This window comes from Protopterus annectens, chromosome 6.part1 (assembly GCF_019279795.1).
Source record: "Protopterus annectens isolate FY-2018-M chromosome 6.part1, PAN1.0, whole genome shotgun sequence".
Taxonomy (NCBI): domain Eukaryota; kingdom Metazoa; phylum Chordata; order Ceratodontiformes; family Protopteridae; genus Protopterus; species Protopterus annectens.
Genome location: NC_056738.1, coordinates 192,944,703 through 192,967,027, shown reverse-complemented (window position 1 = coordinate 192,967,027; position 22,325 = coordinate 192,944,703).

Sequence of the window (22,325 nt, the reverse complement as noted above, 5' to 3'; positions counted from 1 at the left end):
TGGCCCTGGCAAGCAACTAACTATAACGTTCCCCTTATCCAGCCTGATAAGAGGGACATCAGTGCATCTCACGATGGAGTCTCCTATGATCAAAATATTGGGTCATGGAGTGTTTCGCCTTATGGGCTTGGTAGTTCAGGTGGAATGAGATGTGGCTTTATGTGTTGTCATGGAAATTGTCTTGCTTATGTACATCTGGAGTTTCTGAGGACTGAGCCTGAGAGGCATTTGAGGTTTGGGCGATTTACATGTGAGCACCTACACATATATGGTTCTATGTGTGTGTGTTCCTTTGTCGGTTCGGTGATTGATGTGTGTGAGTCACTGACAACCTATTTGTTGCTTTTCGTGTCTGTATATGAGAATCTAGCCTCCAATTTCAATGTGTGATTACATCTCTCACCTACTGTATTTGTCTGTTCTAGAATTAAGAGGTTGTCAGTGTACATAAGGCAAATGTTACATTGCCTCAGGATACCCATGTCCACCAAGCTGGATGCAGAGATAGCAGGAAAGTGGCCATCTATGGTTGCAGGTCCTAATGTACTTGAAAGGACAGGAGTGGAGGATGTTTATAGTCAGATGAGGGAAGTGTGCTTACGTGGTGTAATCTGCAGCTAACCTAACTAGTGATGCATCCCAGCACCAAATCAGATGTTCTCTGAGCAACAATAGTCCTGGGTGCAATAATAAGGTAAGTAGTACAGTAAACTTTCACAGTATAATGAAAATAAACAATGTTTCCAGATGTTTGCTTCTGTACAGGCCACTGGCACAGCGAACAGTTCTGTGCAAATGTACCGAATGTATAACAGCACTGGAAATACAGAAAACAGACTGAGCCCTGTGGCTAATACAACAACTATTCTTAGAGCCCTTTTGTGTCCTTCCCAGCTCAGATAGACCAGGTAAACACGTACTGCCACAAGATGAATAATCCTAGTCCTCCAAATGTAAAAGCACAGTAAAGGAGTGTCTGGAGTGAAATGCTACCACAAACATAAAGATACAAAATGCTACCACAAACAAACTTAAAGATACGAATGCAGCAGTGTATTTTAAACAGCTTATAAAAAGTGTGATTATTAAAAGTACTGCACTTTGTAGAAAAGAGCCAAGAGCCACAGAATTCACAGAATTTATAAAGGCACTATAAACAAGATAAGCTGATTAATAAGGCCTCCAGCCAATAAAACTACATGCAGAAATCTTGTGTGTGTTTTCCAAGCCTAAATAGACAAGGTTACCACCTAGTGCCACTAGATGGAAAATCCACTGACTTCTTGATGCAAAAACACAGAAAAGTGCTTCCTAGAGCTACATAATGGTTTCAGAGCAAGTAAATCAGTAGAACAGACAATGAGAGGCAGAATTCACTTTTTTCAAAATAAACACAAAGAAGTAGAAATGGAGGAGCTTATAAAGCTCAATTTACAGTAAGGGTGGGCAGCTTAAAATCACAGGTTTAAGAACCAAATCAAGTATTCAGACGGTAGGTGGAAAAAATAAATAGCAGGGAATCACCAAGAGTGCTTGTAGTTTCTTTTGTGTATGTAAGCCACGGCTTTTGTTACATTATTACTGTTTCTACACCAACATGCAGTCTTTCCTTAATGGCGAGACTTCAGCATTGCCTGTGATACTGATGCTTGCTTTATCAGCCCTCTGACTCATTGTTGTCTATTCCTTTATTGCTTATGAAAAATGGCTTCCCTGACATTAAGTACACACAGTTTTCATTTCACAAAGCTGGTCTTCCTAATCCTTCAGTATATCTCTGTAGATGATTTTGATGGTCATATTTACTAGATTAGAAATCTTTTCTTGATCAAGGAGGAAATTCCTACTTGATATAACAATGTTATTGTAGACACCTACATTTTTATTAACAAATGTATTGCACACTTGAAAAAAGAGCTTGTCCAAAGGTTTGTTTCAGGTTTTACTCAGGTTTCTTAGCAATAAATTATTTTCTTCACCAGATGAGAGTCATAATGTTATTTTATTTATTTTTATTTCTTTACTGCACACATTTGTTAACTTAAGAGAGGGGGTAGGTTGCATACAGCTTATTTACTATTTTATGTTTATTTTGTTTTAGTCAGCCTGGATTTGTCTAACGAAGTAGATGAAGTCCAAGTAAGTTTGCATAACCAGACTGGTTTAAAACTCCAGCTATGACTACTGTATGCCCAGATGTCACCTGACTATTTATAGAGTTATTTAAGGACCAGAGCAGTAACACTTTGTAATACAAAGCTCCATAGTCTTTTGAGGTCTTGGGATCATATCTTCTTCAGTTTTAGACTGAATACTGAAAGCTGAAGTTACTCAGTTTCCAGTTTCTGTTATTAGTTTCTAGACATAAAGCAATTTGTACTGTTGCAAGACATGGTAGTCATAGCTAAACAGGTGAGGAGTAAATTTATTCTCTAAAACTTTTCTTGCACTACCTGTCTATTTCTGTGTTTCTGTCCCTCTCTTCCAATAATAGCTGATAGTTCTACTGTTTCCCCATAGTAAATTCTACTGACTGCTTAAGGAGTTGGTGAACTCTGGTATTGACAAACATGTTTGTGTATGTTCCTTTACTTTAACCTCTGATTTACTTCAATACTTTTAATAGACAACTTAATGTAACAGGCATTATACTGCAATTTGTTGCTCTTCATCCTTTCTTTACTTTATATCCCAAGTATTCATTTTCTTGACTCTTTCCTTTCTAGTTTCTATTGTTTTTGCTTCACCTTGCGTGTTACCTTAGTTTGATCTGGTTCTTGTTTTACTGGCTCTGTTGTGCTGAGGTGCCTGTCTGGTGAACCACTCATTATGAAGCTTTCCTCCTTATGTTAAAGTGGCAGGTCTCTTTGTGAGCTATATGCTTGGTAATCATTGGAAATGCTGGGACCAGCTAGAGTGAGTCCTGAAATAAGGAGACTGACTGGCCAAAGATTGGACTCACATATAGTAAGTCTGAGATACCATTTCTCAGAATATTCCCTTTCTCCGAGGTATAGCAAACTCAGAGTTGGTATATATAAGTTCAGGGGTATACAGCACTTCTCCCCACATGCAGGGGGTGCAGGGAGGCCTTGGCCGCTTGCAAAATGAAGTTTTAAGAAGAACCATTTTTGAGACTGTCTGTTCTCCTGCGTTTCTTTTTTTCCAGCTTGTTGGCACTCAGCATTTCAAGTGCTGACATTTCAAAAGAGAGCCATTTGTTGTGTATGTGTGTGTGCAGTATCACTGTGATTTACAACTTTGGTTGATCTGAATCTCATGCAAAAATATATATAGGGTTCTAGGGAAGATATACCCATTGTCAAAAATTGTGTCATTCTGTTGCCTAGAGCTCCAGCTGGGGGAGAGTCATGATGTGACTTGCTCACAAATCTATGAAGCCTGATACTTGCTATGAATACTCAATAATGTGGTTAATTCTTGGTGACTGATTTATAGTCACTCTATAGGTGGTTAGAATAACCAAACTGAAAGCTGTCAACCAAACACATGACAAAAAAAAAACAAAACAGAAGCAGCACTATTATTATCAGTTAAGCTACAGTAACTTATCATGCCTGGTTATGATGTATACGGTAGCATGATGTTGTAGTTATTAAATGCTTTGGCTGCAGCAAATTATGGGACATATGCCTCCACTGCTAATATATAAAAATACACTGTCATATAATCCAGTGTATTAACAATGGATGTAATAGTGCCTGTTGTCATCTGGAACTGTTTATCACATGGTTCTATAGGGAACTTTCTGTGTGCTAAATTAAAGTTTGGATATGGGTCATACATGCAACACATTTACAGGTTGCATACAGGTATGCTACAGATCATTTTTGTCAGTATAGTTAATGCTACTCTGCATTCCCTGCTTTATAACAGTTTACCCCTTTTAGTTCCTAAGCTTTAATTTCAAACTTGTAGGCTTGTGGTGATTAATAGTCCAAGCGTGGCCCGATACCCTTATGAAAATAGTGACTCTTGTAATGGAAGTTAAGTTGCATTTACTCAACAAAAGTGACCATGTGGAAGAGTTACCTTGTATACTAGTTTTACAACAACTAGAAATAACATGGTGCATATCCTTTACATGTGATTTGCATAGCATGATTAGTCCATGGGCATGTTTCTGTGCAATAAGAGCTTTTTAAAATGCACTCCTCACTTTGCAGCGCAAGTGTAAGTAACAAATCCATGAAGATGGTTATAATATCCTAACTTTATACACTACCATATTATACACCTTTTGATTCAAAAAGCTTTAGCATGAGCTGATGGTGTACATGGGTAAAGCTGACTACAGTTTAGGCAACCTGAGTTCGAATAGAGACTCAGATTTTGGACAGTGCAAGAAGAGAGGATGACATGTGCCCATTCTTGAGGGGAAGAAGATTGGTTCTTGCTTGGCTTGCAGTGCTGATTTGATATCAGAGTCTCAGGTGGAAAGAAGAAGCCTGTCATGATATAGTGAGTTGGTGACAGGAAGATATGGGCATGGCCCGCCAGACAGATGAAGGAATCCCCTGTCGGTGCATGGGCTGGAGTAAGCATGTGGAGACAAAGGGGCACAGGCAGCCCTTGTAGTGATGTAAATGCTTGTGTCACCACTGGGGGCAGGAATAGGCCAAAAAGTGCAAACACTCTCCTTACCAAGATGCCAACGAAAGCACAAAGCACCCTCATTACTTTCTGAATGATGGCCACTATTGGACAGTTAATGTTTAAATAAAGAAAGGCTTGATGGCTAGCATGCACAGGAGCTAATATTGATTTAAAAAGGTATGGTATTTTTGCATTTTACTTTGTTGATAAAGATGCCCCCCATTTTTTCTCAGAGCTGAAAACTCCTGCCATGACAACATGAAATACTAAATCTACAATGCCTCACTACTTAAATTAATATATTAGGCAGAAGCGGCCTTAGATCAACTGGTGCCCTAGGAAAAATGGCTCCATGGCACCCCCCACTACACCACCCAGTGCCCCCATCCTCGTCTACCTACACCAAATAAATACTGGAAAAGCGCCCCTGTTAGAGCGGCACCCTAGGCGACCGCCTAGTTGGCCTATGCCTAAGGCCGGCTATGATATTAGGTACCATATTTCCATGCTGAATGCATCGGAAGGAGTTTCTTACCACCAAAGAAGGCAAATTATCAACTAAGACTTTTAGATGAACACTTTACATTAGAAATTTAAATATTTGATTAGGTAACAGTGAAACGAAATATAAGTAGGAAGCTGTTCTTATAAAGACTAACTTGTGTTTTACTTTCCCAGAATGCATTGCAGATATATATATATATATATATATATATATATATATATATATATATATATATATATATACACATATATATAAATGCCCAGCAATTACTATGGCATTATATTGTGGGTGTAGTTGTAGGGAAAAATGAGTTGGCAGTGAAATTAAAAAAAAAAAAACAGGGCAATGGCATCAAGTACAGAAGAATCCATCAGAAAGCAAGCAATGGACATAGAGTACACAGGTGATTGGTTGCCATTATTTTTGATTATTGAATTGACAGCCATATAAAGACTTCCACTGGATGCATTTGCTCTGCTAATACTGTATTTTTTGTAGAAAGCAATAAATGGATAACATGGAGTTTCTGAGCAGTGTGTTTTCTGCTAGAGATTTGATCAGATTATTTGTGACATAGTAAATAATGCTAGATAGGGCCTCAGGACTATATATACCAAGCTAGCTGAATATGTTGGGTACTTAATAAGGACAAAGTTTGTTATTTTAGTGCCGTGTATAATGGGCATATATTGCTTTCCATTCCACCAGTTAAGCAGGGGTGCAAATGACAAAGGGATAGTTTCACAACTTGAGTAGATACTCCCCCTTATAGCTATAACCTCTAAGAGAAATGACTCCATGTTGCAGCCCACTGCCAACAATCTGCAGGTTCATCAAACTGTCTCTCAAGGTAAAACAGACTAAGTGCTTACTAAAGCCTATTGGCTGGCAGTCTCTCACAGAGTAATGCTATTATTAGGCTCCCTACTTTTTAATTTTATTAAGCTTGAATCCTTTCTTTTTTTCTTGCCAAACAGCTATATCTGCACAATTCAAAATACCATCTAATATCTCTCCCTCTCAACATTACATCCCTACAGACACCTAGAACAAAATTACATTGCAATGACTGCATCGTCTTCATTATAGGACCAAATGTCTGGGAATTACTCCTTAAAACTAATGTGCATGCATCTGTAATTTCTTTTTAATTTTGATGAAATTACTAATGGTTTCAATGTTACTGTTACACATTTTACTTTTTTTGTGTACGCCCAGACTTAACTTGAAAAAGGTCCATGAAATCAGTGCTGTGCCAGGTTAATAAACTCAGCCAGATAAGTAAATAAGGGATAAATTGTTACAGTTAGTGATATATAGTATCTTTGTATAGCAAATCATGAGCCATAAAGGAGTTGAATTAAAAATGCATGAGATGAAATACACAGAATTACATTGTCACCACACTGTCTGTTACATCCATAAGAAGAGTGTCTGTATTATACTCATAAGTTCATTATAAGCACCCTTAATGTGCATATTTGTTGTTATCCTCAATACTGTAGAAGAAGATGCTTCAGTTTGTTCACTACTATCTGAACAAGTAAAACTTCCTCACATCACAAATGAAGAACCCTTCCTCTCCGGCATATTTCTAGGATCCCTACTTCCATTGCATGTTAATTCTCCAGCACAGTCACACTTAGTTATTTTCTTAAAGAGTATGTGTGTCCAGTCATGGTCAAGTCTGTAACTTTTTTAACACCTTTATTGAATTATCACTTAATTCATAGGAATACATACATTTATATAAAAGAAAAAAACATGTTAACATGTTCACAGTTACAAACATTATACATCACATATAGGTTCATAGGTTCATAGGTAAGGTACTAGGCTATCTGCCGGAAGGCATTTATAAGCCTAGCCAGAATGTATTGGCTTTCACCGCCCCCTTAGATTTGTTCCCTGTGCCTCTGTCCAGCAGACCCATTGAAGTGATCCCTGGGGTAAACTTTCTGTTTCCCATCCATTCGTCAAGGTTTCTCTTGAAGAGGGTTAGAGAGGAGCTCTGCCTAATGTAGATTGGAATCTTGTTCCAGAGCATGGGAAGTCTCTGGGACAGGAATCTATCCCTCCAGCACATCCTACTTATTGTTGTGGTGAGGTTTAGATCCCTGGAGCATGTGGCTCGTGGGGATATGGTTTTCTTTAGGTGGAGCGTCTCCATCAATTCTGGGTTGGACATGGCCTTGTATGTTAGGTAGAGATCACCTCTGAGTAGGCGGTATGCAACCGAGTACAGCTGGAGTTTCTTCAGTCGAGCTGCATAAGGCATCTGCTCGAGGCCAGTGATTGTCTTGGTGAGGTACTTCTATGGTCTTTCCAGTTGTTGCAGGTGTCTGTAAGGTACATCCCAAATGGGGCATTGTACTCTATGATGGGTGTGATGAGTGATGCATAGAGGGGCTCAATGACCTCTTTCAATCTGGATGCAAACCCTTTTGTGATTAGGTGGGCCACATAGAAGGATTTTCTAACCACTTTGGCAATGTGATTATCAAAGGAGAGGTGACTATCTACTTGGGTTCCCAGATCCCTTATTACATCTTCTGTATTTAGGGGGCTACCACCTATGTGGTAGTTTGTGGGTACTTTGTTTTTTCCAAAGGGGATGACTATGCACTTTTTGACATTTAGCTTGAGGCCATGGTTTTGACACCAGGTATCTGTCTCAGTGAGACCATTTTGGAGGATGTCTGTGTCAGCCAGAGAGTCAATTATCGCCCCTAGCTTGCAGTCATCTGCAAACTTGGTCAGCCATAGTCCTCCTGTGCTTGCCTGTACCTCTGAGAAGTATATGCCGAACAGGAGGGGTCCTAGGACTGAGCCCTGGGGAACGCCACTTGTAACCGGTTTAGAGCCAGACCTAGCTCCCGCAACTCTTACTATGTGGGTTCTGTCCATGAGCCAGTTGGCAACCCATCTTGTGACGTAGGGGTTTATGTTCAGGCTGGTGAGCTTGTCTATAATACCTGAATGAGGAATGGGGTTGAATGCTTTGCAAGGTCCAGGTAGGCTGTGTGGACCACCTTTCCCTCATCTATAGCCTTGGTAACTGTCTTGAAGTCCACCAGGTTTAGGAGGCATGATCTGCCCTTAACAAAGCCGAACTGGGTAGGGTCCAGTGTTTGGAGGTTTCCAATGTCTCTGTTAATGAGATCCATGATGATGCGCTCCATAGCTTTGCATATATATTTTATACAATTGTTTTAATATAATTAATACAACATTGCATAAATTGATCAATTCTTACCTTCCCTTAACCCTCACTCCTCCTCCAAAATATTGTTCTGCATGTATTGTCCCCAAAATGTCCATCTTTTCAATGTAATTTGATCCTATCCTTTTCTAACGATCCCACTTCCATTTTTTTGTCTCTGTTACAATATTCAGTACTTCAAATACAGTTGCTTTAGACTTTGATTTCCATTTTCTACTAATTGCTTTTTGGCAACTGCCAAATTATACGTAACAAGTTCTTACTATGTCTAGACAATTCAGATAATGCATCCAAGCTCAGAAAATAATAATAATTTCCTTAGTTACACTCATTTACTCACTCAATATTTCTGAGAGAGTACTCTTTAGGGAATAAGTCTGCCAGCTCATTACACTCTCAACACATATGTCCCCAGTTGCCTCTTTTTCCCCCATCACACCTCCAACATTTACATCTACCTGAGGAAAATTCTTTGGAGTCTGCTTGAGGTATAAATATACTTATGCAAACATTTCCAAGCAAAACTCTTAAATCGTCTAGGCTTTGTTGCATATTGGGGATTCATACTTATGTCCTCTCATTGTTTCATTGTGAATTGGTTATCCAATCTCTCTTTCCAATCTTTTTTAACCTCCTCTGATTCATTCCTATCAGTATTGTGCAATATTTTCTATACCCTAGTAATTATCCCTTTATTAACAACAGCTTCTCTTCTCAATTCAATGAAAAAATGTACCAGAGCAGGTATTTTACTTAGGATGATCTTATCCCTTTCTCTTTGCCTATACTCTGATGTCAGTCCCTGACAGAGAAGGTAGTCTCCAGCCTGCAGTCCAAATAGCTTCTTGGCCTCTTCTCACTCTATTACGTTTCTCTCTCTACTGATGAAATGAAATGAAAGCATCCACAAAAACACCACACAAAGGATTTATTAACACTTGAGCGCTTTCAGCTGCACAATGTCTGGACTTCCTCAGAATGTTAAAACAAAGCACACAGTCAGCTAATAAACATGATAAAGACCCACCCTCAGTGAACTACTATAACATACTTAAAGCTGAACATAATACAAAAACAGAATTAAAAACTAATAAAACCTTACTTCAAGACTGAATAATCAATAAAAACATTCTATTTTATACTGCTAACATGGATTTCAGTTTTAAATAACTGGCAATAGAAATAACATCATTGAGCCCTGGTTCACACCCAGCATTGCATCTAAGCTGCCATTTAAGTTCTAAATACTCTAAAAGAAGGTCACGCGGTCCACCCCCAGGGTCATTTTCCAAGCTATCAATGACAATGAATTTAAATGAATGTGATGGACAATTTTTAAGATGTTTAAAAAGAGCATTACGTTCAACCTTTTTACTGATGTCATAACCATGCTGATAGATTCTGTACCTGATCTGCCTAATAGTTTTGCCAATATAGAAACATGTACAATATTGGCAAATAACAACATATACTACCCCTTTGCTGTCACAATTAAACTTCCTTTTCAATTTGATGGATCCATACCCATGTATAAACAATTCTATACCTTCCAAAATCATTTTACACTTGGTACATCGGCCACACTTGCTCATTCTGCCCAAGGTGGAACTTGAAAGATTCTTTTCAATCATCATCTTAAAACACACATCTTTTTTGAAAACTATGACCGGACAATCACCAACCTTCCTGGAAACATCTGGATCACAGTTGAAAATGGCCCATTATTTAACAATAGTTTGCTTGATGTCCCTAAAATGCAAATTAAAAGGAAGTACAAAGACTTTATTATACCCAACTTTTTTGTTGTTGTTGTCCCCAGTATTGATGGCACCCTGATTCTGGATGGAACCCAACAATGGGTTGTAAAATCCATCTGATCTTTTCCTTTTGACTTCTATAAAGTTTTCCAAAAGGAAGTCACATGGATACCCCCTTTTAAGAAACGTATCCCATAATTTACTACATTCAATCAAAAACTGTGCTTCCTGACTAAACATCCTTGTCAGTCTAACACACTGGCCTTTAACAATATACTTTTTCTGATGGAGAGGGTGCCAACTTTGAAAATGTAGGTAAGAATTAGAATGGGTAGGCTTCCTACATAAAGTAGATTCAAATCTCATGGTCTCCCTATTTTTCATAATGGTTACATCTAGGAAATTCACAAACTCTACATCCACTGTCATAGTGAATTGCAAAAATTCAGTTGAGGTATTAATAAATCAAAGGAATTGGTCAAGCCTCTCCCTGGAATTATGCCAAAAATAATGATGTCATCAATAAATCGTTTATAAAGGCACCAATAATCCTTAAATTCTGAAGTGAAAAAAAAGTTGGTTTCCCAAAAAGCCATCACTACATTGGCAAAAACAGGTGTGTATGCTGCACCCATGCCTATGCTATTAATTTGTTTGAATACATGCCCTTCAAAATTGATGAAATTATTCTGTAAAACAATCTCCATCAAAGCACTCGAAGTAAGGCTTTTATCATGCCCTAAACTAGTGTATAATGTCAAAAATTGAAAAAAACAATCAATACCAGTCTCATGTGGGATAGTGGAATACAAATCTTTCACATCGATTGAAACAAAGAAAATATCCTCTCGAAAGAGACTTTCAGGGACATTAACTAAAAAGTCCCAAGATTCTTTTAGCAAAGGGGAGTACTCTTTAAATACATATTTTATTTCCTGATCTATATATTTGGCAATAAAAAAACTTTTAGAGCCTTTGGCATCTACAATCGGCCTCAAAGGGGGTTCATTTAAACATGTATTAATCTTTGGCATCCCAAAGATCGTAGGGGTTTTTGGAAACTGCACTTTCATGTACTCAAGCTCCCCCAAAGAAATCTGGTCATTCAAAAACAGATCTTCCAAAGCTAAATCAACTCTGTGATGTGCTACATTCATCTCATTAATGGAAATGTGTTCATAGTCAGATGAAAAAAGAATAGAAAACATTCTATTAATATAGTCATTGGTGCTCATGACTACTAATCCCCCTCTCTTTGTGTGGTGGGGTTTCTGTGGATGCTTTCCTTTCATTTCATCAGTTTTTAGTTGTTGGTTTTTGTGCACTTTTCTCTCTCTAGTTATTTACACTCAGTACTTTGGTTCCTTTGCCATTTTTTTCAGTGAATTCTAGCCCCATCTTGCCTATTTTCTATGCTCCTAATTGCAATCATCCCTATCAGCAGAATCTCCAGTCTCATGGTGACTTAGTTCTTACAATACTTTCTGCTATGGTACTAATAATCTGTATGGCAGTTGTTATTCTGCTTAAAGATCTGCATACAAAATCCATCTTTCTCCTTTTTTCTTGAATTTCCCCCTGCTTCATCATCCCTTTCCACTTTGAATTATAGCTTTCTGCTTGTGTCTTTTATATGAGCCTTAACTGTGTAGCTCTAAAATATCCCTTCAAATCAGGTAATCCTAAACTACCTTGTTCTATTGGAAGGAACAACTTATCATACTTGACCCTTGCCCTCTTCCCCTCCCAGATAAAATCATTCAGCTTTTATTAATTACTGTCTACGGGTTCTCCACTGGTTGATAAAAAATATGCCTGACCTGCATATAAAACTAAAAGGATTAAAATCATTTTCACTGTTTGTATCTTACTATCCATATCCATAAACAAGAGCTTCCATTTTTTCAGTTTTTGCATTATCTTTTGTTAGTCTCTTCCTACCTATCCTTAGTTGTTATGACAGGATACATTTTAACACATGCTCCTAAACACTTCATTTTATCATGTCCCCATAAATATGGGTATTGATGAACCAATTCATTTGTTGGCACAGAGTTTACAGCTATAGCCTTTGTTTTGTCTTCATTAATTTTATATCCCCAAAAGACTTGAAGCTGTCTCAGAATGTTCCATAACACTGAGCTGTCCTTTTCTGATTTTATCAGGTACAAAATAATATCATCTGCAAATAAAACCAATTTTCTTGATTACCACATCAGTTATATCCTTGAATTTCTGAATATCTTATCTTCTTTGCCAATGGCTCTAAATATAGCACAAATAACAAAGGGAAATAGGACATCCTTGACTGATTTCTCTTTTCAGATACCACTTTAATTGTTGCCTGTGTTCCCTCATATATCCTGCTAATTAGCCTTATTATTCTGTCAGGGAATACAAACATTTCCTTTGCCCTTCTCATAACATCCCATCTTACTCTGTCGAATGCTTTCTTTGCATCAAGACCAACCAACAACAGCAGTATTTTCTTACATTCTACACTCCTCTAGATCATCATCATTCTATTAATGTTATCAAATGTTTGCCTCCTCTCCAGAAAAAACACATTGATCCATAACTGTTAATTTTGGCAACATCTTTGCAAGTCTTTTAGCTATTATAGAATAAACACTTTATAATCATGATATAAAATTGAAATGGCCATATATGATGCTAGCTGTGATGGGTCTTTACCATCTTTAGGTATACAGTCACCATAGCTTTCTTATAGGATGTTGGTGCTTCTCCTCCTATAAAATACTGTTAAACAAAACCTTACAGATCTTTATCACTTTTTTTTTCTTCCTAGTGCCCAAACCTCCATGGAAATGCCATATATTTATGGAGACTTTCCTGCAGACTGATTATACATCACTGTTTTTAGCTCATCTTCTCCTATCTTAATTGTTATTTGTTGAGCCCCACCTACCTCTAATTTGGCATATTTAAGTCTTCCATAAATACTTCAATTTGTGTTTTTCTTAATCTCCACATTCCTCTGCTATATACAAATTTCCATAAAATTTCCAAGACACCTCTAATACCTCTACAGGATCTCTGGTTATTTTTCTTAAGATAGGCTCCCTAGGTTTAACAACCATTTTACTTTCGCTTTCCTAAGCTGTTGTGCTAAAAGTTTTGTGCTCTGGAGTTATTAACAAAAATCAGTTTCTTAACAGCAATATTTCTAAACTCATACATATTATCCAGATACCCTCTTAGTTTCTCTTTAGCACACTGTAGTTGTTCTTGTTCTTACTCTGCGAAATTCCTCTTATTCTGCAATACTTTAACCTTTGTCAACCTCTCTAAACAATTATTGTTAAAGCTTAATCAGATCTCTTTTTCTTTTATTTCTATCTTATTTTTAAACTTCACTTTAATTTTATCAGACTCACTAGCTATAATTTTATCTTCTCTAATACCTGTCAAATAATTTACACTACCCATTCCATAAATTCCTCTCTTTTTAACAGGTAGGTAAGGAACACTAGTGTTTCAATTTTACTTCATTACCCTGCATTTTGTCATAATTGTTACTGGCGCATGATCTGGAATAGTTATTGGATGTGTGTTGCAGCTTTCCATTAAATGCACATCTTCCTGTGAAATGTAATTTATGTCTAGTTTAGCCCAATTATTAAGGAATAATATGTAAATTCCCCGGAGTTTCTAGTACTGAATTCATTTCTTCCATACAAAATATTTTCATAAATACCTTCAGAAATCTACCCACTTTTGTTATATTTTCCCTTATAGGTTCCCCAGATGCATCCTCACTGTTGCAAATCAAGTTCCAATCCCCACTTATAAGTAATATTCCCTGCTGAAAGCTGATTATTTCTCCCAAAATCTTCTTATGCTCCATAATAGCAGTTTTATTTGGAATATAAATACATGCCAGCTTCATCCTCCACCCTTCCCAGTAGCCCCTTAGTAAAACAAATCTACCATTACTATCTTTTCCCCCATCTTCTACCACTATTGGAGCTCCTCTAGTGAATAATATAAATAATCTCCTTTTCCTTTGTCCCTGATACTCTACTGAATATCCCTCCTCAGATCCTTTCTTATCAAAATTCACATGCTCATTTCTTTCCAAGTATATCTCCTGTAGTATTACAATTTGTCTATACTTGTGAGGTCATTCACATTCTAAAATAATATGTTTAGTATAGCCATTATGATAAAAAGTTATTATTCCCACCTATTATATGTGACAGCTTTTTTAAATGTCTATTTTCAGCTTTTATGTTACATGGATCCACTAATGTTTGGCAGGTTGATCTTTTATATAGTTGTTCTTGTCATCTCCATTTGAACATAAATGTCACATTTTACAATAATTTTTGTTTTAATAAAAATTGTGAAAAAAAACACCCCTATAACCTATTAACTTAAAACTAAAACACAAACTATGTACATCTTCAAGTAATTAAGTTTTTCTTGTCATCTTCATTTGAACCTAAATGTCACATTTTACAAGAATTTTTGTTTTAATAAAAATTCTGAAAAAAAAAAACCCTCCAAAACACCCCTATAACCTATTAACTTATACGTAGATCTTCAAGTAATGAAGTTCAATCATCCTGATAGGAACAGCTGTATGAAACTGACAGCTGCACACTTAGGTAAAACCCAACCTAAAAGTACGGTTATCCATGATAAGACACGTGAAAACCTGTGCTATTACTTACACTAATTGCCCTTTGCATGTCATCTTTATTACCCTCCAAGGTGTGAAAAACAACTTGTATGTTTCCAGAAAACATTAACTTTAAGCCTTAAGAAAAAGTGCACAGGTTATCTTTAGATTAAATTAAATTATACACTGCTATAATAAATGACTTCAAGTATTTCTTTACCAGAAAAGCTGCTATCTCTTATTCAGTTCCAATGATTTGAAACTTTATTTTTTACTGAACTCCTTCTCTTGTAACTTTTAATTTTACATTTCGCTCAGTAAGCAACGTCCATTCCTCTCAATTTATCGCCTTCACCTTTAGTCAGCTTGTTTCCATGAAAATATAAGATCAAAATGTAGAGCTTCCCTCAGCTCTAGATATCTCAATTGTCACTGAATGTTTACTTGATTGAAGAAAGCTATTTATTACATTGTGGTCTCTCATTTTTTAAATCCAGTTGCTTTCAAAAAAATAAAAACTTGTTATTAGATTAAGCCAAGGGCAATTTATCCAGATATTTACCGATGGAAAAGTAAAAGAAAACATTTCACGTCTGCATATGTTATAATCAGTGTACTTTTACCATTCCCTGCCTCAAAAGCTCAAGATTGCAACCCATTGACTTAATCATGTTTTTTCCAACCTTTCTTTTCTTTTTGCATTGCAATGCCTACATTTCTTAAAACTAAAAAAGAGAAAAGATAAGCACTTGTTTACTTTAATACCTTTATCAAATACAACTATCACTGAAAATACTTTATTACATGGCATGCAATTTATATCATAAAATGTTTATACAAATAGTGTTAAGAACAAAAAAGGTTTTGCTTACAATTACTTTCCCCTTTCTCACTCTATTTTTCCCTTTTAGTGTCCTTCCAAATATTAATAGCATGAAGTGGAGTATATGCCTTTCAGTACCCCCACAAGTTTAACAAAGTCAACAAAAGTTTAGTCTTTTTCAGCCATTCTTCTTGTAAAGCCACACTTCACATTTGCATAATTTCAGTGTTGCTGGTCTTCTTCCTCTTCATCTCCATCTCCCAACCCCAGACTCCAGTTCAAGTGCAAGCTATTCCTACTTCTTTTAGTCAATTCTTATGCTTTTTTCTGTCTCTCAAGCATTTTCATTTAGAACAGTGGAAAAGTGTAACCTGGCAAAGACTGTCTATAAGCATACCTCTCAATGTAGAAGAGCAAATAATCTGGACAAAGCTATCAGTAATGGGGGGACAAAGATAGAAAAATAAGGACACTTTTTAAGCATTGCTCTTACAAATGTAGAACATTGATAGAATAACAGGTTTTGCATTATCATGAATTTTTGAAGGGTACAAAATCTAAAACTCAAATGTCTATCATTATTTTCTGACTTCAACCCTCAATGACTTGCCATTGATTTACCAGAAAACAACAATTTTATGAGGAAATGGGCCAAAAAATATGAAGCAAAAATCTGGACATTCTGCAAAAATCTGTAATTGAGAGGTATATCTATGAGCCTTACCATCAGATGAATGAGAAGCAATGTCTCTTTCAGTTTGTTGTATCACCCTTTGTTGGATAAACTTTTGCATTTCCTCTTTAACCTTTTCTGCATCAAAAGATGGCTTTGATCCTCCAGGAAAAATATTCTGAAAATAGCTGGATACAGCAGCTTGAGTTTTACACCTGCCTCTCACCATACCATGATTGCTGGGATGCATTTACTTCTGTTCTGCCTGGTATACAGTGGATAATCATTTTCTGAAACACTCTTCTGTCTCATGTTTTTAATAGTTTGCCCTTCTGGTGCAGCTTTGTCAGGATTAACTCTTTCTGTCGCTATGATTGAATCTTTACTAATACAGGTCTTGGCTGCTTTCTCATGGCCAGGTTTGGAGCAGAACACAACATGCCTTTTCAATCAACAAATCCTGCTAAGGAATACCAATCCAGTTACTTATCTGTGCTTTCATAAAATTAATAAAGTCTTTTTCTTCCAGTCATTCTGGTACAGCAGAAAATATCATTTTTTTTATGTGCTCTCTCCTCTAACTCTACCGTTTTTTGAAACAGTTCTTGATGAGCAATCTCATACTCAGCCAGCCTTTTCTTCATTTCATCCTCTGATTTTTGCAGTTTTATCAGTTCATTTGAATAGATGTTTACAGCTTCTTCCATTTTCCAACCTTTTGTTATTTGAGTTGATATAGTTCTTCAGTGTTTCAAAATCAGTTCTGAGCACATTTGACTTTGTTCCTCAGAATTACTGGAAACCATTTTTTATACCAAAGCTGGAGCTTGAACTGATTTTTGCTGAACATCTGCAGGATTCTTCCCAGATAGTGTTCTCTTCACCTTTTCTGGTTGATTCTGGTTCTCTAAACTTCTTTTTTACTAGCATCGAGGCAGTGTACTTACTAGCCAGTAAACAAATTCTACTCAAGTTGACAAAATCACTGAGTTTTGTTTCACGCTTTCTTTTTCATACTGAGAGAGCTGAAATTAAGCTATTGATCAGCGTGCAGTCATCTTGGAAGCCCCAGTCAATTTTGTAACTTTTGAAGGTTTATATAAGCATTTGTCCATCTACTAATAAAAATTGTTGGAGAAAATAATCTTTGTTCTCCTTTTCCCTCTGCAGAAGAATATTCACTTTATTTTAGCAGAAAGATAAATAGTTTCACATCTAGATGTAACTCTATTGTATATGTGTTAAAATGTGTATGCATGAATATAGGTTCATAGGTTCATAGGTAGTTACTAGGCTATCGGCCCTAGGGCCCATACAAGCCTAGCCAAAAAATCTACCCTGGCTTTCGCCACCCAAGAAAATTATTTTCCTATGCCCCTGTCGAGCAGAGCCACAGAAGTGATCCCTGGGGTGAATTTCCCATTTCCCATCCAATCATCAAGATTTTTCTTGAAGAGTGCTAATGAGGAGCTCTGTTTGACATAGATAGGTAGTCTGTTCCAGAGTATGGGAAGTCTCTGGGACAGGAATCCATCCCTCCAGCATGTTCTGTTTATTGTGGTGACAAGGTTAAGGTCCCTAGAGCATGTAGCTTGGAGGGATTGGGATTTCTTTAAGTGGAGCATGTCCAACAGCTCTGGGTTTGACATAGCTTTGTATGTTAGGCAGAGATCGCCTCTGAGTAGGCGATACGCGGTGGAGTAAAGCTGTAGTTTTTTGAGACGGTCTGCATAGGGCATCTGTTTGAGGCCAGTAATCCTCTTTGTGAGGTATTTCTGTGGTCTTTCTAGTTGTTGTAGATGTCTTGTGAGGTACATACCAAAAGGGGCGTTGTACTCTATGATGGGTGTAATAAGTGATGAGTAGAGGGGAACAATGACCTCTTTTTTTCTGGATGAGAATCCTTTTGTGATGAGATGAGCCACGTAGAAGGATTTCCTGACCGCTGTGGCGATGTGATTATCAAAGGAGAGACTACTGTCCACCTGTGTCCCAAGGTCTCTTATCACATTTTCGGCATTAAGTAGACTACCAGCTATGTGGTAGTTCATGGGTACAGAGTTTTTACCAAAGTGGATGACAATACACTTTTTGGCATTGAGCTTCAGGCCATGGCTTTGACCCCAGGTATCTGTCTCAGTGAGGCCCTTTTGTAGTTTGTCCACATCGTTAGGAGTTTCGATTATGGCTCCTAGTTTGCAGTCACCTGCAAACTTTGTTAGCCAAAGACCTTCTGTGTTGGCCTGCACTTCAGAGAAGTAGATTCCAAACAGGAGAGGACCCAGGACTGAACCCTGTGGTACTCCACTTGTCACTGGTCTGATGTCGGATTTGGAATCCGCTACTTTCACAGTGTGGGTTCTGTCCGTGAGCCAGTTGGCAACCCATCTTATGACATAGGGATTTATACCTAGTTTAGTGAGCTTATCTATAATTCCAGAGTGGGGGATGGTGTCGAAAGCCTTGGCGAGATCTAGATAAGCTGTGTGAACCATTTTACCATCATCTATGGCTTTGGTGACTGCTTCAAAGAAATCAATCAGGTTTAGGAGACATGATCTGCCTTTTACAAATCCAAACTGAGTAGGGTCCAGAGTTTGGAGATTACCAATGTCTTTGTTTATGAGTTCCATGATGATACGTTCCATGGCCTTGCAAAACAGGCTCGTCAGGCTAATGGGGCGGTAGTTCCCGGGGTCCATCGTAGCTCCCCCTTTGTGGAGTGGGATAACTGTTGCAGTGCGCCATTCAGTGGGTACAAAGCCTGAGGTGAGGCTATGATTGAACATGGTACTTAGGTAGGGTGCCAGTTATCCTTGAAGAGTCACACAGGCTTTTGTTTACGATAATGAATCATAAAACTGTACCTATTAAATAAAAGAAAATCAAACTCCTTCAACAGCTAAGCTAATATAAGCTTATCTTGAATTCGGATCATGGAACTGGACTTAACTATCTCACTAATATTGGCCTACAGGATGTTGTGGACTATATCCTGGGCTAACTAAATCATGAAAAAAGTGTTGTATCTATCTCTCTTTGAACTTCTACAAAACATTTGGCACTGTTGCCCATTTAGTGCTTCTCATAACACTAAGAAATTGTGACTTTTCTTTAATTACTACTCTATGATGCAAAAGCACAGTGCTATTGCAGCCATTGCCTGCTACTTGTGGAGTGTGTCAAGGCTCAGTACAAGACCCACTCATTCGTAATATCTTTTTGAATGAAATGATCTGCTAATGAATCCACATTCCTTTCTGAATTTAATACAATCGCCACATTCAGGAGAAAACTGCAATGTCTTTGATTCACTGCAGTTATGGCATAAAACCATGAGAATGTTTTTTACTCTTACTGGCACTGAAATGTCACTCGTCTCAAGTCACAAGCAAAATCACTTTCATTCTACCATCACTGTTATCCAAAGACAATTTCAGAGCCTCCATTCTGTCTATAGACTGCGTTACCTCAACCACTTTGAACAAGTCAGTAAGTGATGAAGTAATCTTAAGAAAATTATTTACCTTTGTCATTGATAGCCATTTGTGGTTTGGAAAACATGTATTTAACACTATGTTCAAAACCAACCAGAAAGTACAAAGACTATATGGGGTTGTCATTTCTACCCAAGATGCTCAGTAATGTACTGCTATATAAACTTCACCCCTTCAGTTATGTGCTGCACATATTGTAACTAACCTACAATCTCTGATACCCCTTAAACCTAAACTAGCTTAGAACATGGCAGCCACCATATAAACTTCATCCTATCAGTTCTGTGCAGCTCATATCATTATTAACCTACAGTCTCCAATATTGCATGGACTTGAGCTAGCTTTGAAAAGATAGCTATATTTGTCACAGAACATAATTGTAGAGCATAATATTGCTTAGCTTTTCATAGTCTGAAATATTTAGAATTTAATCAGCACCTGTTCCTAACTCATTTGACATTATTCAAAATCACCAGCTCCTTTTTCATTTTTGATTTAGTCTGTAACTCAACTCTAAGTATACACAGGTGTCCTGCTTTGGCTAATACTATACTATGGCATAATGCAAGCAGAGTATTTAAATCCTCCACACCAAACAACAAACATAAATACCCAAACAAATAAAATGTATTTATTTATTACTTTTTTTTAACATTTGTTTACCAGGGAAGTCCTTCTGGGCCATGGCAGGCTCCTTTTCAGTGAAGGCCCAGGGAGAAATGCTCCAAAGTTAAAAAATCTTACAAAATGTCATACAGTATACAATACAGTTCAATACACTACAAGACAAAATGGTAAATGTGAACTATCAGATAAAACATTGGTATATATAAATATATATATATATATATATATATATGTATATATATATATATATATATATATATATATATATGGTTTACTATTGAAATGTCGAACGGCACTACATCGACTATACTATAGTGGAACACGGAAGTTCGAAAATAGTAATGTTGACGTCAAAAAAACAATCTAGGAATGGTTTTAACATGGGTCGTGGTAGGTGTTCAGTATTATTCAGAACTACAAACATCTCCCCTACCTCGACCCATGTTAAAACACAGTCCTAGATTGTTTTTTTTTGTCGTCGACATTACTATTTTTGAACTTCCGTGTTCGACTATAGTACAGTCGATGTAGTGCCGTTCGACATTTCAATAGTAAACCATATATATATATATATATATATATATATATATATATATATATATGTGTGTGTGTGTGTGTGTGTGCGTGTGTGTGTGTGTGTGTGTGTGTATATATATATATATATATATCTCGTTTACTATCAAAATTTCAAGGTTACTTACCTTGACTATTCACATCCCAAACCAGGAACAATGAAACAGCATCATGCCGATTGCTTAGAGTATAGATTCTTTCGGAGAAAATAATTGACATTCAACCGCTTACCATCCAGGAAAAAAACCATCCACTATGAGGTGGACAATTTCCTATTATTTCCTACTGCACCCTCTCCCCTGCACCACCATGTGGAGGGCTGTACCCCCCCAAACACACACACCCTGCTACTTATATATTCTAACTCCAAGATCGCACTACAGTAAGGCAAAGAGTAATTTTCTCGACCCTCAGTGTAGTACGATGCACTTCAAAACACCAACGCTCCAAACTGCAAACAGAGTCTCCGTATCAACGTTTCAAAGTCAACAGGAATTATGTTCTCAGTTTTGCCTCTCTGCCACTCCATATTCGTCCTTCTCACTGTCGAGGCAAGCCACCTCGACATTTTGATTGTAAACCTATATATATATATATATATATATATATATATATATATATATATATATTATATATATATATATATATATATTATATATATATATATATATATATATATATATATATATATGTCTATATATTTATAGGTTCATAGGTTCATACTAGGCTATCTGCCCTAGGGCATTTATAAGCCTAGCCAGAGTGTGTTTGGCTTTAGCCACCCATTTTAAATTAATTTTGCTATGCCCTTTTTCGAGGTTAGTATACTGTGCCTCTGTCTAACAGTGACACAGAAGTGATACCTAGGGTAAACCTACGATCTCCCATCCACTCATCAAGATTCCTCTTGAAGAGAGTCAATGAGGGACTCTGCCTAACCTGGACTGGGATTTTATTCCAGAGGGAAGGGAGCCTCTGGGTTATGAATCTGTCCCTCCAGCATGTCCTATTTATTTCAGTGCTGAGGTTCAAGTCTCTCGAAAGCATAGCTCGATGGGATTTGGATTTTCTGAGGTGCAGCATGTCCATTATTTCCGGGTTGGACATGGCTTTATACGTCAGGAACAGATCGCCTCTGAGCATGCGGTATGCCACTGAGTAGAGCTGGAGTTTCTTTAACCGGGCAGCATATGGCATCTGTTTGAGCCCTTTGATCCTCTTGGTGAGGTACTTTTGGGGGTCTTTCCAGTTGCTGCAGGTGTCTGGTAAGGTACATCCCAAAAGGGGCATTGTACTCAATTATGGGCCTGATGAGGGATGAGTAAAGAGGCACGATGCCCTCCCCTGATCTAGATGTGAATCCCTTCATGACTAGCTGGGCTATA